This window comes from Onychomys torridus, chromosome 7 (assembly GCF_903995425.1).
Source record: "Onychomys torridus chromosome 7, mOncTor1.1, whole genome shotgun sequence".
Taxonomy (NCBI): Eukaryota; Metazoa; Chordata; class Mammalia; order Rodentia; family Cricetidae; genus Onychomys; species Onychomys torridus.
The window spans coordinates 100,096,430-100,121,088 of NC_050449.1; the positions used below are offsets into that span (position 1 = coordinate 100,096,430).

The 24,659-nt window shown below is 38.8% G+C and overlaps 1 protein-coding gene across 7 annotated transcripts in view; it reads right to left on the bottom strand.

The window, feature by feature from the left end:
• The window catches only part of Dock3 (dedicator of cytokinesis 3), a 391,678-nt gene that overhangs the window by 226,682 nt on the left and 140,337 nt on the right, over nucleotides 1–24,659 (bottom strand). The gene's annotated exons all lie outside the window — the stretch shown is intronic.

Consider the following 24,659-nt stretch of genomic DNA (forward strand, 5'->3'; position numbering starts at 1 on the left):
ACCTCCATAACCTCATAGAGAGGACCATTATTAGGAAATGTGGCTTTGTTGGAGTAGGTGTGGCCTTGTTGGAAGTATGTCACTGTGGGGGCAGGCTTTGAGTTTTCCTATGCTCAGGATACCACCCATGTTGTAGCTGACTTCCTGATGACTGCAAGATGTAGGACTCACAGCTATTTCTCCAGTACCACATCTGCCTGCATGCTGCCTTATTTCCCGCCATGATGATGATGGAATGAATCTCTGAAATTGTGAGCCGCCACCTCAATTAAATGTTTTCCTTATAAGAGTTGCCATGGTCATGGTGTCTCTTCACAGCAATAGAAACCTATTAATACACTTAGGTAAATTTTTTAAAAACATTTTCTGTAATGCAAAATAGCTCATATCCTAGGCTAAAAGATCTAAAAGGATTCAAAGTCCCTAGCACAATGCTTAGTGATGATATTCTTCTCCTTAAACCAGGCAGGTAAGACTGGGGAAGGTGACTTTACATTCAAAACAGAAACGGGAAAACAGAAATGGAAAGCTTCAAGGAACACGCACACACACAAAAAAAATTAAAATGACACAACTGAAGTAATAAAATAATATGCTAATAATCAATACCAAATAAATGAAGATTTATGAATTTCAGAAAAATATTTCAAAATGATTATGCTAAGAAATTTAAATTAACTAAAATAGAAAACAAGGGTTGGCTGCCAGGGCTTGGCATTTGTGAGGGTGATCAGGTTAATAGCATCAAAGATGGAGTGAAAGGGGAGGCCCATTCATATAAGAGTAACATGCCATCAGATTTACACCCTGCTGGATGGAGGGCATTTTCTTACTAGACAAAGTAGCTTCCCATTATATTAAAGCTTAAGGACCACAGAGATTATATGACCCCAATTCAAGGTTGTCGCAGGCTATGGTATTAATGAATTAAGCTCAAAACTATAGGATGTGTTTAGCTGCCATTTGAACAAATGATCTTAGGACAGATTAAGTCCCAAAAGGTCTTCTGCAAGGAATGTAACTTAACAGTACTGTGTTCATTCAGGACCTGCAAGGTAAGCCTAAGTAAGGCAAATATCAAATGTGCCTGTTAATTCTATTATAGATATATTTAGACAATAAGGAAATAGTCTGTTTTGTTTTCAACTTTAATAAAAACCCTGACCTAGAATAAAATAAGAAAAGAAAACAAGCAAGTCAATGAAATAAGGGAGAAGGTGTACAAACAAATGAGAAACTTGGGGATTAGGAGTGGGACTCGGTGGGAGAGTGCTTGTTTAGCACATCAGTGGTCCTGAGTTTCATCTTCAACAGTTTAAAAAACATTTAAAATAAGCTTTACAAGATAGACAAAAGAAATGAAGAGAAAGAAAAGAGTACTATTAGTTCTTAAGTTGAAGAAGTCCTACAGTTAGAACTAATAAGTTAATTTGGTAAAGTTGCAGGAGACAAAACTAGCATACCCGTACTATTTTTATAATTAGCATTTAGCTATGTAAAAATAAATTTTGAAAATATCTTACAGTGGTTGAGAATGTAACCTGATAAAAGCATTTTCATAAAGTATGTGAGATCTAATGCCTAATACCACAAAATTTATATTTATAGCAGCATCAAAAAAAACTTAATAAATATGAACACATTTCTAATAAAAATACATGAGACAGACACAGATGCATTAAAATATCCAAATTCAATAATCATACAAAAAATTCATTCAAAACCACAATGAGATATTACTTCACACCTTTTAGGAAGCTATATCAAACAGCCAAAAGATAAGAAGTAATGAGAAAAACATAGAAAAAAAATAGAGCCCTTCTATACTTGCTGTTAGAAATGTAAATAGTTATAGCAATTATGGAAAACAATAGAGAGGTTCTTCAAAAAATAAAAATGAGCCGGGTGGTGGTGGCACACACCTGTAATCCCAGCACTCGGGAGGCAGAGGCAGGTGGATCTCTGTGAGTTTGAGGCCAGCCTGGTCTACAGAGCTAGTCCAGGACAGGCTCCAAAGCTAGAGGAACCCTGTCTCGAGAAACCAAAAAAAGAATCACCAGATGACTTAACAATTTCACTTCTGAATACATATCCAAAGGAAATTAAATCACTATCTCAAAGAAATATTTACTCTCCTCAGTTTACTGACACATATTTCATAACAGGCAAGATATAAAAAAATATTAAAAAGTTTGTCAATGGCTAATAAGATAGCTCAGTAAGTAAAATGCTTGCCACACAGCATGAAACTCACAGAACTCAAACAGCTAGATATGGAGGCATGTGCTTCCAATTCCAGCACTGGGGAAGCAGACACAGGTGGATCCCAGAGCTTGCTGTGTTACCAGCCTTGTGTAATTGGTGAATCCCTTGTCTCAATGAGAGACCTTGTCTCAAAAAATAAGGTAGTCTGCTGCACTGGAATATTTAGATCTTGCTGTTATAGGATACCTGGGATGATTCCTAATGATAATTCTGTTATACTCATAGATTGATGCCTAACCCAACAGTCATTAGGGAGGCTTCATTCACAACTGATGGGAAGTAGATGCAGAGATCCACAGCCAAACATTAAGCAGAGCTCAGAGAACTCAGCAGAAGAGGGGGAGGAAGGACTGTAGGAGCCAATGGAATCAAGGACACCACAAGGAAATCCACAGAATCAACTAACCTGGGCTCATAGAGACCGACCACCAGGGAGGCTGCACAGGACTGACCTAGGCCCTCAGCATATATGTTACAGTTGTGTAAAACTTGGGTATTCTTGTGGGACTCCTAACCACGGGGGCAGGGACTGTCTCTGACTCTGTTGCCTGCTATTGGGACTCTTTCCTCCTACCAGGTTGCCTCATGCAGCCTTAATATGAGATGAGGTGTCTAGGCTCACTGCAATATGATATACCATGGCTGGCAGATATCCATGGGGGCCTGCACTTTTCTACAGAGAAAAGGAGGAGGAGGAGTGGATGGAGTGGGGAAAGAGAGGAAGTGGGAGGAAAGAACTGGGAGGAAAGGGGCAAGGGGAAACTGCAGTTGGGATGTAAAGACAAAATAAATAAACAGACAAAACAAACAAACAAACAAACAAACAAAAAAAACCACACCAAAAAAGGTTACCAGCTCCTAAGGAGCAATACCAGAGGTTGATCTCTGGCCCCACACATGCACTTGTATACACACAGCTCAAACACACACAGAGGTCAAGAGATGAATAAAGAAAATGTAGTGTATACATATTAACAGAATTTTACTCAGCCTTAAAAAGAATAATATCCTAACATTTGTGATAACATGCAGGACCTGAAAAATATTACACTAAATGAAATAATACTTTAAATTTTATTTATATACTTATAAACTTTAACTTTGCTGAAAGATTTTTTTATTTTCAAAGATTTTGTTATTTTTTATTTTTATTTATTTAACCTTTAAAAAGTTTTTTTTTTTTTCATTTTACATACCTTTCTCAGTTCTCCCTCCCTCCACTTCCCCAGGCCTCCCACCTCACTCCATTCCACCCACCATCCACTCCTCAGAGAGGGTAAGGCCTCCCTTGGGGAATCAACAAAGTCTGGCATACTAAGTTGAAGCAGGACCAAGCTCCTCCCCCTGTGTCAAGGCTGAGCAAGGTATCCCACCCTAGGGAATGTGTTTCAAAAAGCCACTGCTGAAAATTTTTTTAAATATTCTTTTTTTCTAGCCAGCCACACACAAATAACTTAACGATATGAGGTGAAAGATATATTATCTTGGTTCTGATAATCATTTCACAATGTATACTTTAAATATACACGGTTACACATTAATAAAACCTTAAGAAAATGTCATAGATTTCATACTAAAGAATTATTTAAAGGAGAAAAAACAATAAAATATAAATCTACTTTTCCTGTCAGCACCAACCTACCAAATCCCAGATAGCAATCAATTGAACTACAACTATAAAAGTTCTGAAATTAGAATGTTTTAACTGGTTTTTTTTTTAATTAGCAAGGCATAGTGATTTCAGATAAGAAAATCAAGGATACATGTCACACTCAATAAAACTACTGAATGAGGACATCTTTACTTTTTCTCAAGCTAGACTAACTTGATGAAAATGAGTAACTGAAAGCAAATGACAATTTTAGAGGTTAATTCTATAGACAGTCTTAAGAATGTTGCAGAGATGTGTATGACAGTTGTGTAGCTTGGTCTGTTTGTGGGGCTCCCCAGCAGTGGGTTCAGGACCTGTCCCTGGCACTTGAGTTGGCTTTTGGAAATGTATCCCGCATCCTGGGTTGCCTTGCCCAGCTTTGAGGAAGAAGAGCTTGGTCCTACCTCAACTTAGTGTGTTATGCTTTGTTGATGCCCATGGGAGGCCAGTCCCTTTCTGAATGGAGACAGAGAAGTGGATGAGGGGGTGGAAAGGATGGAGAGGGGGGAGGAGAAGAGGAGGAAGAGGAAACTGTGGTTGATGTGTAAAGTAAATGAAAAAATTTAATAAAAAAAGAATGTTGCACCGGGCGGTGGTGGCGCACGCCTTTAATCCCAGCACTCGGGAGGCAGAGCCAAGCAAATCTCTGTGAGTTCAAAGCCAGTCTGGGCTACAGAGTGAGTTCTGGGAAAGGCACAAAGCTACACAGAGAAACCCTGTCTCGAAAAAGAAAAAAAAAAAAAGAATGTTGTAGAAATAAATAGGGGATTTAAAGAAACAATCAAGGAGATGTTATTAATAATGAAACAAATACACAATATAAACTATCAGGTTCTAGAATTGTTTTACATAAATAAAGTTTCTACACATTCTTACTATCAGACAAATATCAGTGAAAGAACTCAAGATCCTAAAAGAGGGTTATGTTTGAAAGGCAAACAGGTATGAAGAAGGGCTCTGCACACTACGCTACGCTATAAAAAGAAACATGAAAACAATGAGAAAGGTATGTTAGAAAAGATTTCTACAAGGGACATAAAGGTAATAATACATCTGATATTATAGACTGTATTATCAATGGAAGGATAAGAGGTTTAACCTTGACACTATAGGAAGAGGAAGCCACATTAGCAAAATTAATACAGAAATGACATACAAGATAAACAGCAGAATGTCATTTCTTTGGAACCCCCTCTTTTTTTGTTTTCAGCTACTTTAATCATTGGTATTTGTGAGAGGCTTACATTTTTTCTATTTTAAAGTTCCAAAATTTCTAACATACTGAAATCTATACCTTCCTTTCTTTCTTCTCCTTCCTTCCTTCCTTCCTTCCTTCCTTCCTTCCTTCCTTCCTTCCTTCCTGTTGTTGTTTTCAAGATAGGATTTCTCTGTGTAGCCCTGGCTGTCCTAGAAGTCACTCTGTAGACCAGGCTGGCCTCAAACTCAGAGATTCATTTGCCTCTGCCTCCCGAGTGCTGGGATTAAAGGTGTGTGCCACTGAGGCCTGGCCTGAAATCTATACTAATTCAACCTAAATTAATATTTATTTCTTTTAAGCTATAATATATAACCAACGTATTTATGATTCAGAAATAGTATAACATATACATTATTACATAAACCAAATAGAATGTATTTATACTACAAAAAATACACCAAATTACTAATTTGAATCCAAAGGAACCTCAAGTTCAACAGATTTTGAGTTCATGAGAAATGAAAAAATACAACACTTTGATTACATGGCTATAATACAACAGAGGTAAGCCATCAGTTGCTTGGTAGAAGGAGAGGTGGCCTTCAGAGAAAATGACCAGAGCATCAAGGAAAACATACCTACGCTTTACTTACTATCTTAAAAAAAAGAGAGATAAAGGGGGGGGGGATGAAAAGATTTATTTTGGTTTTGAGACAGGTCTCACACTATATTCCAGGCTGGGCTGGAAATTGTTATGTAACCTAAGCTGGCCTCAAAGAACTGTTATGACCTCCTTACTTTAGTCTCCAAAGCGCTGAGATTATAGACATGAACCACTTCCTGCCATCCACGATGCCCCTGATTTTTCTTTGGTATTCTGGGGCTTGGGGGCCTTCTTGTTTTGCTAATAAATAGCACAGTCAGAAGCATACCAAAAAGGAATACAGTAAAGCAAATCTTAGGGTGGGCACAGATGAGAAAATTGAAGGCCCAAAATGTTTATGTAGTTTTATGATGTCTCTCTGTGCCACTCATGGGAACCACCATGCTAAGTACAAGAATAACCTGAGTGTGACAGGGTTTACTAGCTATAGTGAAGGCAGCAAACAAATCAGTTCCAGAAAACTGAGGGCAGTTGGTTATCCATTGCACTGCCCCTATTGGATATACTGAAGGATCTCTGACAAAGACATAGATGCCCACTTACAGATTCACAGACTACAGGAAGAATTACAACTAGAAAGGAATTGACACCAGCATGGATACGCTGACAAGAAAACCTGATTTAGCCAATGAGAACCTTCTGGGTATGCAGGTCATGCCGTATCACTATGCTTTCTACGAGGGCACAGGGGAACTAATGTGGGGGTCTGGACTAACATCTCTAGTGGAAGTTGGGATCCCCAGACAAAATGAGGCATGAGAATAGAGCAGATAATGAATTTTAAAGAGCCTTGGGCTTAGGCTGTCAAATTAGTATAAGAACAAAGCAAAGAAGAAATCTGGAAACCTCATAGAGGATAACTAAATCCAACTATCAGCACAATTGTGCAGAAGCATTCCACAGTAGCTGAAGGCAACTTTATGACACATTATAATACTAAAACACACACCCCTGGTTGGAGATTTAAAATAAAATAGAAAATGCATGGGGTTGTAAGTAGAACTACATGAAACAGAACATGTGAAAGAAAGGCTGTTTTATGCAAATGACCTAGAAAGACAGTATTACTTGACATTTTAAAAAAAAAATGCCATCCATTCTGCATCAGGGCTCTCTTTGCTGTGGCACATTTTCTCCAGTGAAAATGTTTTTTTTTTTTTCAGCCACAACTGCTGCAAGGGTTTGTTTCTGCTCAATTTTTTGTTCCAGATGAAAGAATCTATAATCACTCTAGACTGAATATTCGACACTGATATCAACTGATGACACAATCAGGAAGAAATATTTACGTCACTGATCTCTTAAACTTTGTACTCATTCTGGAGGTAACTGAGAGGGGCCACTCCAAATTGTAGGCATGGTTGAACAATTAAGCACCTAAGAGAACACCTCCTGCTTGAAGATTCCTGTGACAGAATAATCTGGTCAGTAGCTGAGATTAGAACTATTCCTTGCCAGATGGAAGCACATGTTCATGCATCAAGGTACACTGTAAGGTCATGACTGCAAACATCCTGTGGGGGCTCACTGACAAAAACATAACATAATTACTTCCAAGAAGCTGAGAATGTTTTCATTTTCTTCCCTTTCTCATCCTCTAACAAATAGTGTCTTCCTTCAGTCACTTCTTTCTACCCTACTTTCATCCCCTCCTATCACTTTTTCTGAAGATCATAGGGATGGTAGTTATGGGGCAAGGAACAGGCTGTCTAAGTGCTTATTGTTGCTTGTACACTAGGAGTTCAGTGCCCTGCCCAAAGGAGTGCAGTGCCAGGAGACCCAGGCATGTAAGCATCATGCTGGATGTTTCTTGGGGGTGGTATGAGCAGTGTGCCCCTGGGATAAAATATATCTTATTACTCCACTCCACTAAGAACTGTTGCCTCCCCAGGCTCCCTTACATTACAGGAAGTTTGCCCACCTATCCCCACTTGTCCTTTTCAGCACTTTTTGCTAATTTTGCTTTAAAGCTTCCTACCACCATTTTGGGTTACTAAGTTTATTTACTTTTTGTTTGTTGGGATACTTTCTGCTCTTATATAATAGAAAAAAGCCCATCTCTGAGAGATTTACTCTCCAGGTAGTAAGACTGACTCACTGACACACACTCTCTCTCTCTCTCTCCTCTTTCTCTCTCTCTTTCTCTCTCTCTCTCTCTCTCTCTCTCTCTCTCTCTCTCTCTCTCCTCTCCTCTCCTCTCCTCTCCTCTCCTCTCCTCTCTCTCTCACTGTTTTCTCTTTCATCTTTAAAATTTTTGTATTTTCTTTTTTTTTTTAAATTTAAGATATTTTCTATTCATTTTACATACCAACCACAGATTTCCCTGTGCTCCCTCCTCCCGCCCCCCAGCCTTCCCTCTCAACCCACTCCCCATTCCCATCTCCTCCAAGTCAAGGTCTCCCATGGGTGGGAGTCAGCAGAGCCTGGCACATTCAGTTGAGACAGGTCCAAGCCCCTACTCCCTGCACCAAGGCTGTGCAAAGTGTCTCACCATAGGCACTAGGTTTCAAAAAGCCGGCTCATGCACTAGGGACGTGTCCCGATCTCACTACCTGGGGACCCCTTATACAGTTCAAGCTCAACAACTGTCTCGCTTATCCAGAGGGCCTAGTCTAGTATCATGGGGGATCCTTAGCTACTGGTCCACAGTTTGGCTAGTTGTCTCTGTACTTTTTCCAGTCATGTTCTCAATATCCTTGCTCACAGAATCCCTCCTCTCTCTCATCAATTGGACTCCTGGAGCTTTGATGTAGCCGTGGATCTCTTCATGTGCTTCCATCAGTCACCGGATGAGGGCTCTATGATGACAGTTAGGGTATTCAGCCATCCGATCACCAGAGTACGTCAGCTCAGGCACCTTCTTGACTACTGCCAGTAGTCTATGGTGGAGTCATCCTTCTGGATTTCTGGGAACCTCCCTAGCATTCTGCTTCTTCCTATTCCCATGGTGTCTTCATTTATCATGGTATCTCTTTCCTTGCTCTCCCACTATGTCCCTGATACAGCAAGGACCTCCCATTCCCCTATGTTCTCAATCCCCAACACTTACCCTCCATTACGCCCCCCCCCCGTAACCCCCAGTTTTGCTCATGTAGATCTCATCCATTTCTCCATCACTGGGCAATCCATGTGCCCTTCCTAGCCAGCCTCCCTGAAGCTGTGGGTTGCAGTCTGATTATCCTTTGCTTTATATCTAGTATCCACTTATGAGTGAGTACATACCATGTTTGTCCTTCTGAGTCTGGATTACCTCACTCAGGATGATATTTTCTAGATCCATCCATTTGCCTGCAAACCTCATGATGTCATTGTTTTTCTCTGTTGAGAAGTACTCCATTGTGTATATGTACCACATTTTCTTTATCCATTTTTCGGCTGAGGGTCATCTAGGTTGTTTCCAGGATCTTGTTATTACAAATAATGCTGCTAAGAACATAGTTAACCATGTGTCCTTGTGATATGATTGAGCATTCCTTGGGTATATGCCCAAGAGTGGTGGTATAGCTGGGTCTTGAGGTAGATTAATTCCCAATTTTCTGAGACACTGCTGTACTGATTTCCAGAGTGGCTGTACAAGTTTGCACTCCCACCAACAGTGGAGGAGTGTTCCTCTTGCTCCACATCCTCATCCATATAAGCTGTCTTCAGTGTTTTTGATTTTAGCCATTCTGACAATTGTAAGATGGTATCTCAGAGTTGTTTTGATTTTCATTTCCCTGATGACTAAGGATGTTGAGCAATTCCTTAAATGTAAGACACTCTCTTCAACATGAGATCCAGGAAATAGACTGGTCATTTTTGTACTTTGGCATTGGGGGTGGAGAAAGGCTAGAGCTGTTCATACAAGCAAACCTCTGTCGAGTGAATCTAGTAAACTGAGCCGCTTAAAGGAGAGGTTTATGTCGCAATACAGTCCTTCAGGATGTACGCCTCTCTTTGGAAATCTTAATGAACGTTTCTATATTAATATCTTTGAGAAAATCTAAAACAAATTAACTAATTTTAACTTAAATATAATATTTTAAAATTATTTTAGGATGGAGCTGAATACTTCTGATCTTAACATAATTTTTCAGCATATTGCTTTTTCTTTTCATGCTCCAACATTGAGTATTATTTAATTTGACATGTGTTTTTAACAGATAAACATCAATACTGTCTTCACCTTTTATGGATTTCAAGTAATAGGCTTGAGGAGAAAAAGCCTTAGGATATTGCTTCACTTTATAAACAACTACAACTAAATAATTTTTCATTAAATTTATTCATTCTTTGAATAGTTTATGCCAGTTTAAAAAGGATTATTTCTTAAAGTTAAGAAGTTAATTATTGATTTTGTCATTAATTTTGTGTCTTACAATACTATTAAATAAGTTTGTTAATTCCAGAAAAATACAATTGCTTCTAAAAAAATATACAAATTGCTTCTAGTTCCCCACTATACTGGAATAAGTCTAATCCCAAAGAAAAAAAGAGTCTAATACTTTACTATAACATTTTCTGGTCCCAATAAAAGATGTGTGATGGGGAAGTTTGGCTAAAAGTTGGAAATACCTATACTTGATCAGATTTCTTACATCTCTGAGATAAATCAGAGAATCTGGGAGAAAGCAAGGAGACATGGAGACAAACTATTTGCTCAAAATCCCATAATGACCACCTCCATAGAACACATTCTTTCCAGATCAGGACCCCAGTGCTTGGAATTATAAAACCTTAATGGACACAGGTTGAGCACCTCCCCTCAAGAAAACCATGTTAAGAAATTTGTCAGCTCTAGTAAGATAGAGAGGTTATTTACAAAAGGGGAAATCCTGCCCTTTTTTCCCACCAGCTAGCTGAGGCTTTGAGAAAAGTTAAAGTTACTTCAGCTGGTCCTTTGTAGCTTTTTACTCACTGTACAGAAAAAGTAAGCATACATAGTAAGCTTCATCTCTTTATTGTTTTTGCTTTCACCAATGAGGCCTTTCTGACATCTCAAAGATAATATAGGTATAACCTTCCTACTTTGTTTTTACTAGACTTTTTTTGTTTTCACTAATAATATGCTCTGACTAAGGTAAATGTGTCATGGAAGGTAACTGTTTTGTGTGTCATTCTATATCTAAAACAGCACAGAACAAAAAACTCAATCTGCCACTAGAATTCTTGAAATCAACTGAGTAACAAAACCTATGTGACTATATTTTACATTTTTAATTTATTGTAAGCTAAAATTACCATTCTTGGCATGTCTAATTAAAAATGTGTGTATGTATATAAATACAAAAACTTCAGTATAATTTTTAAACTTTCAATTATGGGATAAAGGTACAGGAGTTTATCTGAGTACATTCCCTTCTTTTGAAAAACAGGTTTTCCAAAGTTCTTATCTTATCCAATTTGGGACTACAGAAAAAAAAAAAACTGTCATTTTAAACCAAGCTGTTGCTGCCTGCTCAGCCTAGTTGCCTAGTCACAGGTTTATTAAGGGCAGTAACTTATTTCCATGCTTTAACATGCCTATGTACAGAGTTAAGCAGATAACCCAAAGGAAAGTAGACAAATGCAAAGTAAAGGCAGAGCTGTGATATACTCTTATCCTGCCTTTGGTGAAAGAAAACACAAAATATAAAGGGCAGTAAAGGTGTTTTGTCTGTATTTTACCTACAACTTCCTGTATTTTCATTAGAATATGTTTATTTTATTAATAAATGTTTTCTAAAGGACAGAAAGAAACCATCAAATGCAAAAAGGTACAGAAGGGCTATGAAATGGCTCAAATATTAATGTGCTTGCTGTTCTTGGAGAGGACCAGAGTTCACTGCCCAGCATCCACACTGGACAGTTCACAACAACTCCAGGGGATTTGTTGTGAACTCCCTCTTCTGGCCACCACATAAACACAATTTAAAACGTTTAGATGTAAAAATATATACATAGATATGCATATATATATATATATATACATATATATGGGATGTATTTTTTATAAACAAGGTTAAAGAACAAAGGAAATACGTTTAGAAGAGAAAGGACTTCAGGTAATTACATCCTAAGTAAAGGATTGTTTCAAAAAGACAAAGCCAGAAAGCTTAAGCACATTCCAGAAAGTCTAAGTAAATCACAGTAAGATATATGAACACAAGACTTAAAGAAAAATGGTGTATAAATATGAGTTATTTTTTCCTAAGGCCAGGTATTACTACAAAGTTAGTTCATACACTCTTCTCCAGACATTAGGAAGAAACCTCAAAAGGAAGCAGAGGAACCCCAGACACTCCAAACATTTATTGTGCATACATATGTGTAGTCTAAGTGCACAGTATATTACCACATGTATGTGGGCGTTGTCCAAGAGGGGGTGGAGGCTGAAGGACGATGTGAAGAGTCCTGCTTTCACTCTCTACCTTATTCCTTTGAAATGGGGCCTCGCATTGAACCTGTAGCCAGCAAGCCCAAACAATCCTCCTACCTTTGTCTGCTACTGCACTGGGATATAGACTCACAACACCACACCAGATTTTTACTGGATTCCGGGGATTTGACCTCAGGCCTACAATCTGTTTAGCAAGCACTCTTACTCTGAGTCAAACATTGCAAATAAACTTGTAAATTAAGCTTTTGGTGATTTTAACAACAGAAATAAAGCAGATATAGTCCAAAAGGCCCATGGTAAATAACTACAAGCTTAATGGAGAGCCTTCAGTGGACTACTGTGTTGCCCCAGGGAATTTGCATAGCTCAAAATATGCTATGGGATACTGGCATTCAATCAAGTATCATGGACCAAACTACCAACTATTCAAATGTCTCATTACATTAATGATATGCAAACCTTTCTCCTCCAAATATAAATCTGGTTTGGAAAGCTTTCCAGCTTACCTGAGGAAGGATGGTCTATGAATCTAAAGGAACTCCAAAGGAACTGGCTTTTTGGGAAATTTGGGGGGTTTTGCCTGGTTGAGTAGGATCCAAGTATTGCCACCAGAAGTAATAGACAAAGTACAACTTTTCCTTCTTCTTCACATGATCATATGGAAAATAATTGAATGACGTAAGACAATGCAAGACATGAGAAATTCAAGAAAGACAATGGGATCTCAAAAAGGAAACAGAAATCTTAAAAATGAGAAGTTCGAAAGAATGAAAACACTCATATATATATGTGTGTGTGTGTGTGTGTGTCCCTTTTGTGTATATACAATATACGTCTGCTTCTGTATGTGCATTCATACCTATGAATGCAAGCATGTGTGTACTTTGGTGCACATGTGGAAATAAGAAGACAACCAGGGGTGCCAGTTGCTACCATCCATGTTTGATATAAGGTCTCTTATGTTTTCTGGACATGTAATGGCTAATCTTGGTTGCTAACTAAATTACATCTTTAATCAACTAAAACTCAAGTAGTTGGGCATGCATGTGAAAGATTTCCTTGATTGGATCATTTCAGAAGGGAAAATCAACCCTAAATCAGGGCCATATTATGTGGCAACCCATGTAAAAGGACATGAAAGGGTGCCGGGTGGTAGTGGCACACACCTTTAATCCCAGCACTTGGGAGGCAGAGGCAGGCAGAGCTCTGTGAGTTCAAGGCCAGCCTGGGCTATAGAGTGAGTTCCAGGAAAGGCACAAAGCTACACAGAGAAACCCTGTCTCAAAAAAACAAAAAACAAGGAAGGAGGGACGCTTTTGATTTTTACCTGTTTGCCCTCACTCTTGCTCCCACGTTCACGTATCTTACTGCTTTGGCACTTGTTTGCTTGTATCAGAATCTACTTCTTCAGGATTCCAACACAGAATGAGGACTCACAGGTCACCACTACTTAGGAAGACATCCAGTCTTCAGTACTGAACAACTACTACTGTTTGCCTTCCCCACAGCAAAGAGCCATTATTGGAATACCACAGACTGCAAGGACTCTACTAAAGCAAGTATATTTTTTCATTGTATCAATTCTGTTCCTTTAGAAAAACCTTAACACATGTCATGTATTAGTCATGTGGCTAGCTGACCCACAAACTTCCAGTGATTCTCCTGTCTCCACCTCTCATCTCCCTAGACAGGCAATGGAATTATAGATGCTGATGCTGTATTTGGAGATTTTACATGAATTGTGGGTATTTTGAACTCAGGTCCTCGTGTTTGTATAACAAGTGTTTTTACCCACTACACCATCTCCTGAGCCTAGATATATTTCTATTCTGATAAATATTGCATTCATATAATTCCACAATTTATATAAAATATGAAGTTATAATACTGAGTAGTTTTGATATACAATGATTGCTTTTAAAGACCCCCCAAAATACTCAACCTTTTAGTGAAAAATAAGTTGTTTGAGGAAGAAAAAAATGTTGCTTAGAATTAGTTCCTTGTTAGCACCTACTGCATTTAAAAGCCCCTCTCTAGCAAAGCAACATAATCCATTAAAGGGATATTAATACCAAAACAGTACATTTGTGCCATAGGAACATGAAGATTGTTTAGAGATGAAGACATCTGAGAATCAGCCAGTGCGGAAAGAAGTTTTCTCTTAACTATGTAAAATTAGATCTTTAAAAAAAAAAATCACAAATTTCCTCTTACTAGGAACTTCAACCAAAAAATGATGTATCAAAAGAGACCAGGCAAAACTGATACAATACACAGGATAAACATTTTTGCAAACTGTCAGGTCTCCCAACTATTCTTCTCAAAGCCTATTTACCTTTTAGATGTCATTTGTGCTTCTATACATGTCTTCCTCCCCATTCCCACAATGCTCCTGAAAAAGCCAATTATTCTTCCAAGAGTACCTCTCTGCCCCTTCTTTTCCTCTATTAAAATACTATAATGAGCTCTCAAATCTCATTGCTACTTTGGGTATTCATTTCTTCCTTGATGCTCTTTTTTTTCCTCATTTTTTTATTATTATTATATTTGTGTTTTAATTTTACACATCAGACATGGGTTCCCCTGTCCTCCCTGCTCCCGCGCCGACCCCCCCCCCCAATCCCCCCATCCCCTCCCCTCCAGGGCCAAGACTCCCCTGGGGATTTATTTAAACCTGGTGGATTCTGTACAGGCAGGTCCAGTCCCCTCCTTCCAGGCTGAGCAAAGTGTCCCTGTATGGCCCCAGGTTCCAAACAGCCAGCTCATGCACTAAGAATAGGTCGTGGTCCTTATGCCTGGATGCCTCCCAAACAGTTGAAACTATTCAATTGTCTCACTTATCCAGAGGGCCTGATCCAGCTGGGGGCTCCACAGCCGTTGGTTCATAATTCATGTGCTTCCATTCGTTTGGCTATTTGTCCCTGTGCTTTTTCCAATCTTGGTCTCAATAATTCACGTTCCCACAGTCCCTCCTCCTTCTCGACAACTAGACACACGGAGCTCTACCTGGGGCCTGGCTGAGGATCTCTGCATCCACTTCCATCAGTCACTGGATGAGAGTTCCAGCCCAACCGTCAGGGTGTTTGGCCATCTGATCACCAGACTAGGTCAGATCAGGCTTTCTCTCGACCACTGCCAGCAGTCTACAGAGGATGCATCACTGTGGACCTCAGGGGACCTCTCCAGCACTCTGCCCACTCCTGTTCTCATGTGCTCCTCATCCATCATGGTCTACCATTCCTTGTTCTCCCTTTCTGTTCCTGATCCAGCTGGGATCTCCTGCTCCCCAAGCCTCCCTTCCCTCAAACCTTACCCTTCATTTCTCCCACTCTCGTCCAGGTTGTTCATGTAGATCTCATCCATTTCTCTGTCATTGGGTGATCCCTGTGTCTTTCCTGTTTTCTAGGTAGCCTCCCTGGAGTTGTGTAGCAGTCTGGTCATCTTTGTTTTACATATAGTATCCTCCTATGGGTGAGTACATACCATGTTTGTCCTTCTGAGTCTGGGTTACCTCACTCAGGATGATTTTTTCTAGTTCCATCCATTTGCCTGCAAACCTCATGATGTCATTGTTTATCTCTGCTGAGTAGTACTCCATTGTGTATATGTACCATATTTTCTTTATCCATTCTTCAGTTGAAGGGCATCTAGGTTGTTTCCAGGTTCTGGCTATTACAAACAATGCTGCTATGAACATAGCTGAGCAAATGCCCTTGTGGTATGATTGAGCATTCCTTGGGTATATGCCCAAGAGTGCTACAGCTGGGTCTTGGGGGAGATGGATTCCCAATTTTCTAAGGAAGCGCCATATTGATTTCCAAAGTGGCTGTACAAGCTTGCATTCCCACCAGCAGTGGAGGAGAGTTCCCCTTGCTCCACATCCTCTCCAGCATAAGCTGTCTTCTGTGTTTTTGATCTTAGCCACTCTGACAGGTGTAAGGTGGTATCTCAGAGTCATTTTGATTTGCATTTCCCAGATAATTAGGGATGTTGAGCAATTCCTTAAATGTCTTTCAGCCATTTGAACTTCCTCTGTTGAGAATTCTCTGTTTAGTTCTATATCCCATTTCTTAATTGGACTGTCACAAACCCAGCCCCCTACAGAAAGCACTAGAAGGAAAATTCTAACCTAAGGAAGGCAGATACACCCATGAAAACACAGGCAATAGATAACACCACAGCAGTAAACCCCAAAGAAGAGAAGTACACACACACTACCACCAAAAAATAAAAATAACAACAGGAATGAACAATCACTGGTCATTAATATCCCTTAATATCAATGGACTTAATTCACCTATAAAAAGACACAGACTAACAGAATGGGTACAAAAAACAGGACCCATCTTTCTACTGCATACAAGAAACACACCTCAAATTCAAAGACAGACACCTCCTAAGAGTAAAAGGCTGTGAAAAGACTTTCCAATCAAATGGTCTTAAGAAGCAAGCTGGTGTAGCCATCCTAATAGCCAGCAAAATAGACTTCAAACTAAAATGAAGCAAAAGAGATGATGAAGGACATTACATACTCATCACAGGAAAGATCCACCAAGATGAAGTCTCAAATCTGAACATTCACGCACCAAACACAAGGGCACCCACATATGTAAAAGAAATATTACTAAAGCTTAAATCACATATAAAACCCCATGCATTAATAGTGGGAGACTTCAACACATCACTTTCACCTCTGGACAGATCAGCCAAATTGAAACTTACCAGAGACATAATGGTCTTAACTAATGTTATGGCTCAAATGGACTTAATCGATATCTACAGAACATTCCACCCGAACAAAAAATAATATACCTTCTTCTCAGCACCCAATGGAACCTTCTCTAAAATCGACCACATACTTGATGCTCTTGTGCACAGAAAATTAAAAATACACCTCTATGCTTTTTCTTCTGTTAAAAAAAAAACATAACTCAGTTGAAATCTTCAAACAAATTAAGAAGAAAAAGAATGTCAGGTCTTATGGTTGATGAATTATAACATCCAAACAGTGCTGCAATTTCTATGTACAAATGTCTCCCCAAGCTCGTGTGTTTGTATACTTGGTCCTCAGCTAGTGGCTGTTTTCAAAGGTTGGAGAATCTTTAGAAGATAAAGTCTCACTGGAGGAAGTCAGACACTGGAGGTAGGACTTGGAAGTTTTACAGTCCAGCAACAGAACATGTTCCTGTCTCCATTTCCTGACTGTTGAAAAAATGTAACCAACCACCTCATATTCTTGCAACTAAAAATTCATCACCACGAGGACCTTATCTCTTCTTAAACTATACATCAAAATCAATACTTCATTCCTTAAGTTACTTATTGTCAAGTATTGGTCATAGCAACAAAAGTAACTGATGCAAAGAAAAAAATAAATTATAGACAGAACATATGTTTGAACACTAATAACAGACCAAACTTAAGATTAGTAGGCACAGAAAACACATTTAGTAGAATAAACAGAAAATTCTCTGATCTTGGGAAAGGTAAGGACCTAGTGGTGCAGAAGGGTTTTAAAACTTAAAAATGTATATGCCATTAAAGAAAGACTCCATGTGTACTCCTCTAATCCCAGCACTTGGGAGACAGAGGCAGGCGGATCTCTGTGAGTTCAAGACCACCCTGGACTACACAGTTCCAGGACACCCAGGACTACACAAAGAAACCCTGTCTCAAAAAACTAACAACAACAACAACAATAATTAATTAATTAATTAATAAGTAAAAATATAGACTCCATTTCACAAAATACTTAAATTTCCTAGAGTACAACACAAAGACTATTGAGAGCCACAAAAGAAGAACCAAATTGCATATAGACAAGCCCATCAGAAAAACAGCCAACTTCTCAACAGAAATATTAAAGGCTAAGATGGCATGGAATTTTTTCAAGTCCTACAAGCAAATAACTGCCAATCTAGATGACGTCATCTAGCTAACTAGTAAAGATGGAACAAAACTATAGGGATCAGGAGAACTAAGTCAATACTGTGGGAAATACTTAAAAGATCCCACACACAGAAAAGACACAGATATGTAACTACAGGAACACAGGTTTTAAAAAAAAAAACTCATAGGGATATTTAGAAAAGCAATGTAATGAGGAAAGCATCAAACATTAATAACTCAATAAATTATCCAAATTATAAGAGGAATATGGGAGAAAAAAGCATATGGAATATTTAAAACAATTGGAAGAAAATAAACTAACAAGAATCAATACATACCTTTCAACAATAACCCTGAATGGAAATGGTGTTAATTCTCCAATTAAAAGACACACATTTATCAATTAGATTAAAACACAAAAACCAATTGTGTCTGTCAAGATACTGACTTTACCTGCAAAGCCAGGATGAAAGGATAGAAAATTACATTCCAAGGAAATGGAATTTGAAAGCAAGCAGTAATTTATCCTTGTATCCACTGAAGCATATTTCAAGAAAAATTTAGATAAATGAGAAAAAGGTCACTACATATTGATCAAAGAAACAATTCATCAAGATAATATAAAGATTCTAAATACATGTGCATGAAACATCACTATACCTAGCTTCATAAAATTAAAAAAAAAAAAAAACCTACTGGACATAAAGAAACAGTTGGGCCTCTTAGAGACAACAGCCAGAGGAGTGGAGGGAAGGGAAAGTGTGGTTGGGATGTACCGTATGAGATAAGAATAAAAAAATTAAAATTAAATACATAACTTTTTTAAAGAACACAATTAAACAAACATTAAAAAAAGAGAACAAAACAGATGAGCATCAATATAAAAAAAGATTCAGTATCCAATCTTATTAATAAGTGATCCAAGAAATTTTTTCTAAAAATCAGAATTAATCTATTCTATAGACCAAATAGACTTAATGAACATCAACAAACTATCCTGTGCAACCCTGCAGACACCAGAAACTTGAAACTTCTAAAACAAATGTCACAAGCCATAAACCAAGTCTTAAACTCAAAAACACTAAAATAATTCTGTGTATCTTATCAGACCCTAACATATATAAACTAGAAATCAACAAGAAAAAATACAGCAAATATATAAGTATACAGTAATTTAAAAATAACTCTGAGCTGGACAGTGGTGGCACACGCCTTTGAGTCTGAGGCCAGCCTGGTCTGCAAAGCAAGATCCAGGACAGGCACCAAAGCTACACAGAGAAACTGTGTCTCAAAAAAAACAAAATAAATTTAAGGTTTCCGAGAATTCAATGAACATACCCAAACTTATGGGACACCATGAAAGCAGTGCTAAGAGGAAAATTCATAGCTCTAAATGCCCACATAAAGAAATTGGAGAAATCTTACACTAGTGGCTTAACAGCACAACTGAAAGCTCTAGAACAAGAAGAAGCAAACTCACCCAGGAGAAACAGACACCAGGAAATAATAAAATTGAGGGCTGAAATCAATAAAATAGAAATAAAGAGAATAATACAAATAATCAATGAAACAAAGAGTTGGTTCTTTGAGAAAATCAACAAGATAGACAAGCCCTTATCCAAACTAACCAAAAAGCAGAGAGAGAGCATCCAATTAACAAAATCAGAAATGAAAAGGCGGACATAACAACAGACAATGAGAAAATCCAGAGAATCATCAGGTCATACTTCAAAAACCTCTACTCCACAAAACTGGAAAATCTGAAAGAAATGGACAATTGTCTGAATAGGTACCACATACCAAAGTTAAATCAAGACCAGATAAACTATTTGAATAGACCAATAACCCCTAAAGAAATAGAAACAGTCATTAAAAGTCTCCCAACCAAAAAGAGCCCAGGACCAGATGGTTTCAGCACAAATTCTACCAGATTTTCAAAGCAGAGCTAATACCAATACTCTTCAAATTGTTCCACACAATAGAAACAGAAGGAATATTACCAAATTCATTTTATGAGGTTACAGTTACCCTGATACCTAAAGCACACAAAGATGTAACAAAGAAAGAAAATTACAGACCAATCTCCCTCATGAACATTGATGCAAAAATACTCAATAAAATACTGGCTAACTGAATCCAGAGACACATGAAAAAAATTATCCACTATTACCAAGTAGGCTTCATCACAGGGATGCAAGGATGGCTCAACATACAAAAATCTGTCAATGTAATACACCATATAAACAAACTGAAAGAAAAAAAAACCACATTATCATCTCACTGGATACTGAAAAAGTCTTTGACAAAATCCAACACCCCTTCATAATAAAGGTTCTACAAAAATCAGGAATACAAGGAACATATCTAAACATAATAAAGGCAATTTACAGTAAGCCAACTAAATGAAGAGAAACTCAAAGCGATTCCACTAAAATCAGGAACAAGACAAGGTCCTGTGGGATGTTCTGTATGTCAAATGTGTTGCTCTAATTGGTTAATAAATAAAACACTGATTGGCCAGTAGCCAGGCAGGAAGTATAGGTGGGACAAGCCAGAGAAGAGAATTCTGGGAAGTGGAAGGCTGAGGCAGAAAGACACTGCCAGTTGCCACCATGACAAGTGAGATATAAGGTACTGGTAAGCCAAGAGCCAAGTGGCAACTTATAGATTAACAGAAATTGGTTAATTTAAGATAGAAGAACTAGATAACAAGAAGCCTGCCATAGCCATACAGTTTGTAAGCAATGTAAGTCCCTGTGTATTTACTTGGTTGGGTCTGAGCAGCTGTGGGACTGGCAGGTAAGAGAGATTTGTCCTGACCCTGGGCCAGGCAGGAAAATTCTAGCTATAACAAGGCTGTCCACTCTCTCCATACTTATTCAACATAGTACTTAAAGTTCTAGCTAGAGCAATAAGACAAAAAAAGCAGATCAAGGGGATACAAATTGGAAAGGAAGAAGTCAAACAATCATTATTTGCAGACAATATGATAGTATACATAAGTGATCCACAAAAATTCTATCAGGGAACTCCAAGAGCTGATAAACTCCTTCAGTAAGGTGGCAGGATACAAGAAAATCAGTAGCCCTCCTATATACAAATAATAAATGGGCTGAAGAAGAAATCAGAGAAACATCACCCTTTACAATAGCCACAAATAATATAAAATACCTTGGGGTAACTCTAACTAAGCAAGTGAAAGACCTGTATGAAAAGAACTTTAAGTCTCTGAAAAAATAAATCGAAGAAGATATCAGAAAATGGAAAGATTTCCCATGTTCATGGAGAAGTAGAATCAACATAGTGAAAATGGCAATCTTACCAAAAGCAATCTAGAGATTCAATGCAATCCCCATCAAAATCCCAGCACAATTTTTTACAGACTTGGAAAGAACAATACTTAACTTTATATGGAAAAACAAAAAACCTAGGATAGCTAAAAGAATCCTGTATAATAAATCAACCTCTAGAGGCATCACCATCCCTGACCTCAAGCTCTACTATAGAACTATAGTAATAAAAACAACTTGGTACTGGGATAAAAACCGACATGTGGACCAATGGAATTGAATTGAAGACCTTGACATTAATCCACACACCTATGAACATCTGATTTTTGAAAAAGAAGCCAAAACTGTACCATGGAAAAAAGAAAAGTATCTGGGATTGGGGATTTAGCTCAGTGGTAGAGCGCTTGCCTAGCAAGCGCAAGGCCCTGGGTTTGGTCCTCAGCTCTGACAAAAAAAAAAAAGAAGAAAGAAAGAAAGAAAGAGAGAGAGAGAGAGAGAGAAAGAGGGAAGGAAGGAGGGAGGGAGGGAGGGAGGGAGGGAGGGAGGGAGGAAGGAAGGAAGGAAGGAAGGAAGGAAGAAAGAAAGAAAGAAAGAAAGCAAGCAAGCATCTTCAACAAATGGTGCTTGCATAACTGGATGTCAGCATGTAGAAGATTGCAAATAGATCCATATCTATCACCATGCATGAAACTCAAATCCAAGTGGATCAAAGACCTCAACATAAATCCAGTTACACTGAACTTGATAGAAGAGAAAGTAGGACGTAGTCTGGAACACATTGGCACAGGAGACCACTTCCTAAATATAACATCAGTAGCATAGACACTGAGAGTGACAATTAATAAGACCAAACAAGAGCCTATAGAATGGGAAAAGATCTTCACAAACCCCACATCTGACAGAGGGCTGATCTCCAAAATATACAAGGAACTCAAAAAGCTAGACTTCAAAATACTGAACAATCCAATTAAAAAATGGAGATATACTTTCTATCAAGCACACTCTGACTTAGGTTGGAAGCTAGCAAGAAGAAAGTTGCCCATCTTTGACTACCAGCCTCTGGCAAGAGGGTTTACAGAAACTAACTCAGCTCTGATTCAGGTCCCTACTAAGAGCTTGCAATTAGTTGGAACATCCACAACAATCCCTGGGCTGCCACATCCCACAGTAAAGGAGTAGAGAATAATAAAGATGGAATGTTCTTTTTGAACTGCTCTAAGATGTCTATAACAGCTTTAGCTGTGCCAAACTCTTTGCTAAATCAAAACTCTCAGTGCAAACATATCAACTAAACTGCATCAAACTTACAAGATTCCTTTAGCTTCACCAAATCATGCTTCATTAATAAATTAACATAATTCTAGTATGAACATGACTATCCATATTTACACTTTTTTAAAAGCACACTCTATAGGACTACTTTACAAACTTTAGCAAACATCTAAAAAAGATCTCTTTACAGAACTATTTACATTTTCTTCCAACAAGACAGAAAATATGCAAATCATGAGTTACTACAGTTAAAAGTGTAGGAGAGCTGGGTGGCGGTGGCACACACCTTTAATCCCAGCCCTCGAAAGGCAGAGCAAGGCAAATCTCTGTTAGTTCAAGGCCAGCCTGGTATACAGAGAGAGAGATCCTGGAAAGGCACCAAAACGACAAAGAAAAATACTGCTTCAAAAAACCAGGAAAAAAAATTGTTAAGTGAGCTCAAAATTGCTTCATTCCTGTAGTTCAAAATTCATAGTCAGCTTTGATATCATCCTGAAAGTTTTCCTAACAGTTTGAAGTCAGAGCCTAATTTGTCAATGGCTCTAGAGTCTTTGTATCCAGCTCCCTAGACCCCAGAATTCAGTGAGAGTCATTGCTAGGGGGCTGTAACACTTAGGACCACACCACTGCCCTAAAGCCACCTTTCTTGCCAGGCCCTCTCAGCCATTCTGGAACTGGCAGAAGTGAGCCCAGTGGCAGATTGTCACCAGCCAGGGGGTTGTCCCTTTACTTATTGTAGCTCCTCTGAGTACCACAATTCAAATAACTGTTGCTGAAACTTCACTCAGTTATAGCAGCACTTTCAATTAGCTTTCCTGGTGAAGCCTTGCCTCAGAGTGAGAATGGTTGCCATAGTAACTGAGCCACTTTTCTGTTTAGCTGCTAAGACTTACACTGTTTCTTAAAGGGGCCACACATTAATTTGCTGCTAGTAAACAAAAGTGATGTGGCTCCGGGTTCTGTCTGATTACTAAATGGAGACAAAACCTTTGTCCCAAACTCCTCAGCAGTCTGGGGACCCCCTTACTGTCCTACTTTCCCCAGACTGCAGGATGGAATCTCAATATCAGGGATGTTGGTTCTGCTGCTCTCACTCCAGCTCCTCTGGAGAAGTGTCATTGGAGCTGACTTCCTCTGTTCCACACAGTGCACCAAATGCTCAGGCAGCCATCAAGCTTCGTTTGATGTCTGACTGAGGTTACAATTTCTCCCTTAATTTTTTGAAGGTGCATCTTAAGACTGCCATGACTTCTTTGAATGATGCCTTGTCTTTGATAGATTTCTCTTAGCCTAATGTTTCCCTCTTGCATCTCAAGCACAACCCAGCACTCGAAAGGCAGAGCAAGGCAGATCTCTGTGAGTTCGAGGCCAGCCTGGTAGAGAGAGAGAGAGAGAGAGAGAGAGAGAGAGAGAGAGAGAGAGAGAGAGATCCAGGACAGGCATCTTATTCTTCCTTAAGCTTTTTCCACACCCAAAGCAACTTCTCAGTGTTCAGTCCTTTGCTTTCTAAAGTATCTCAAAGTGGTCTGAGAAGTGACATTAGCATTTTAATTGCCTCCTGACAGGCAAGCTTTGTTCACCTGTTTCCCATACCTGGGAGGTAAGCTAAGCTTTCTAACAGCACTTGGGGAAAAGCAGCATTTTAGACTGTACCTGTACCAGGAGCAAGCTATTTTTAACTCCTTAAGAGTTTAAAAGAAATTGGAATATGTAGTTAGAGTTTTCCTGCCTGGCCCACAGTCAGGACAAATCTCTCTCACCCGCCAGTTCCACAGTCGCTCAGACCCAACCAAGACCCACAGAGACCTACATTGTTTACAAACTGTATGGCCGTGGCAGGCTTCTTGTTATCTACTTTTTCTATCTTAAATTAACCCATTTCTATTAATCAATACTTTGCCACATGGCTCGTGGCTTACCATTACCTTACATCTACCTTACATCTTGTCATGGCAGCGGCTGACAGTGTCTTTTTCCACCCAGCCTTCCACCTTCCAGAATTTTCTCTCATGTCCCGCCTATACTTCCTGCCTGGCCACTGGCCAATCAGAACTTTATTTACACAGAGCGAT